This window comes from Chelonoidis abingdonii, chromosome 5, assembly GCF_003597395.2.
Source record: "Chelonoidis abingdonii isolate Lonesome George chromosome 5, CheloAbing_2.0, whole genome shotgun sequence".
In the NCBI taxonomy this organism is placed as follows: Eukaryota; Metazoa; Chordata; order Testudines; family Testudinidae; genus Chelonoidis; species Chelonoidis abingdonii.
In genome coordinates, this window is record NC_133773.1 from 110,345,440 (window position 1) to 110,348,399 (window position 2,960).

Consider the following 2,960-nt stretch of genomic DNA (forward strand, 5'->3'; position numbering starts at 1 on the left):
TGATATCTGTCAACTGTCCTTCTCTTCAGTCCATTTATCACTGCTGTTGTCTTTTTCCCTCTGTCACTTTCATCTTCCCTTTCTCCCATGTTTTTGCTTTTTCCTCCTCTTTTCCTTTCTCCCCCTCTCCCAACTCGCTCTTTTTCTCTTCTATTTGTGCCCCTTGTCAAGTATTTCTCCTCCACCAAGAAGTGCCTTTTGTTTCCTAGCAAACTGGGAACTTGCTTCTATGAGGTCTCCTCTTCAGACTGTTACTTTACCTCTCTCTTGCAACTCTATCATTATGACACAAATATCAGTCTGTAGAATCACTTTTAAATCAATGGGGTTTGTCATGGTATCCATACTACAGGTACAATTACCTACCCCCAAATTTTCTTGATGCAGGCTTAAGGTTGCCTGGTGGTGCCTCTTGATCTTCCAGAATGCTAAGTTCACCTTTGCTTAAATGTGTGAAAACCAGACTATGAAGAGTTACAATAAAGCAGACTTAAACGTCTGAAAACTAGGAAATAAGGAGTTAAGGTACACCCCTCCTCCACAATGCAACTTGGTAGTAGCCACTGGGAATGGATCAGTAAGAGTGATGCCATAAGTAGGAATGAAGAATAACTAAGAATGTGCCATAGTTTATGTTGTGTTCCAGCAGTTTGAATTCCAATATTTATCTGATTGCACTCCAGTTGCATTCACTGTGTTCAGGGGAGTTGTGCGGAGTGGTGGAGAGATTAGTTGGAGTAGGTTGGCAGAGTTGTCACTGTGATATGAGAAGTCTGCTTCCTTTCAGCACTGAATTCTGTAGGTTGTTGGTATGTGTGACTGGGAGGATTGTGACCAGTGTAGTGGCATACATGTGAGCTTGAGGGGTAAGTGAAGGCAGTGTCTCAGAAGGAATCCTCGGGACAAGGGGGAAGGGATGGTAACACTTTGCAAGTCTGTAATTGGCTCAGAGTCTAGGCCATGTGTAGGTAGCGCCTGTCTGCTACTCTAGAAGCAGGTAGCGCCTTCATTGCTCCCCTAGAAGCAGCAGCATTGGGGGGTAGGAGGGGGGAAGAGGGGAGATCTGGGTTGCTTTTCCCTGGTTGGGGAGCAAAGAAATAAAAAGTAGCCTTTGAGCCCCCTCCCTTGGCCTGGTGAAGTGACTTGGAGAGGAATTGTGGAGGATGAGGGTGTTTGTTGGAGAGGACATAGATGGCTCTGTGGCTGCTATGAGACTGAAGAAGTGTAAGACGTTCAAATGACTATATTGAAATTTTGCTGGACAGGCATGGAAGCTTGGGACAGTGAGTGTTGAGTGGGTTTCCAGGGGAATCCCTGGGGAGTGGTTAATACAATTTCCAAAACCCCAGTTATGCAAACACCCAGACTTTTGAAGCTATCCCCTGAGGGAAGGTCACTGACTGGCGATCACCTGTTCCAAGAGACTGGAGATCAAAGGCCTGAACTGTATGACTGAACGGTCCAGTTGGTGTCTGGTTCATGATCTAAAAATGGACATGCACTTGTAACCAAGGGGCAAACGTGGCTGGAGCATTTGAAAGACTGACACCTACCAGCGCCCTGAGTTGGTGTTAGAGGTGACATCTGATAAGCTTTTTAGCATGTGTATAGGTTCTTTTATATTTTTTATATGTTTTCATTGTCATACTTTTACTTTAAGAATAAATGTATTTTGCTTTATGAAGGTTGGTCAGTGACTGGTGGGTCAGAATAGTGCAAGGATGCTGAAGCACTGAGGATATTAGCTCTGCTTCTAAAAAGTTATAAGAATCTGAAAATGTTATATAAACAGTTCATATTACAGGTGTTGTATATCAGGAACCCCTTAGCCAAATGACCCAGCAGCTTGTTTTCCTTTTGTTGCTCTCAATTCTCTTGTCCAGGAACTGAGAGAATACAGGACTGAAAATGGTCTCTTGGGTCACTTGAGTCCTGTCCCCCACTACTGGAGGCAACCTTGTCACGTAATGCCATTCACAAATTTATCAAGCACAACACCCATCCTCTGAAAGCTGCTAGGCATAGAGCTCAAGCTCACAGTGCCAAAGTAGCACATGTTCAATGACCAAAGTATGTCCTTGAGCCACGCCATTATTGTGATGGCAGACTGCCTGTAAACCTTCTGGCTGTTAACACGTGCATGTCTCACTTTCTTATATGTGTCACGTTAGTTTGTTTTGACCTAGCATTCCAAACCTTACCCTCAACTTTTTCAGCACTGCTTCCCTATAGTGGCAGAACAAATATCTACGTAAGAACAATAGTGACAGGTTGCATTAATAGGATAATCTTGTCTAGACTATTAGCCTGTATTCTGTACGCTGACTCAGGTAAATCTCAAAGGGTAGTACCAGTCTGAGAGAGGATCAAAGCCATAGTTTGAGCTCCAAGTGTGCATAATTTTTTTTGTTTTAGGAGGGCTGCACCATGGGAACTCCTTGCTCAAATGATCCCAAATTTGAATCACGAATCCTATCCCATGTTCCCATGAGGCACATCAAATTTCAAGACAATTGGAGTCAGTTTGTATATTTTAATGTAGTTAGAATAGTCATATTTTATAAACTAAGCAACCCAACCATAACTACTGCCACTCTGCTATAATGTTCAGAAGGCTGATTTGTTCTAAAAATATCACAGAGCCAATCCTGCACATGTATAGCAGTTATCTTTCAAAGTTAAACACCACAAACATTTGTTGAATAACCTAAAGAAATAAAACCAGGGTGCATGATGCCATGTTCTGTATGCATGGTATTTTTAAAGCAAGAGGCAGCAGTTCACAATAAGAGTACAGTTGCCTGAATTTTCTTAAGTTCAAGCCTCTTTTAGCTTTGAAAGAAGGTGATAAAAACAGTTACATTCACAAACCATCAAGACTTAATACTCTACACAGGGCCAATTGTGCTTCAGCTAGATTTCTGAAGATTCCCAAATTTTGCCCCACTTTAAAATTCCCC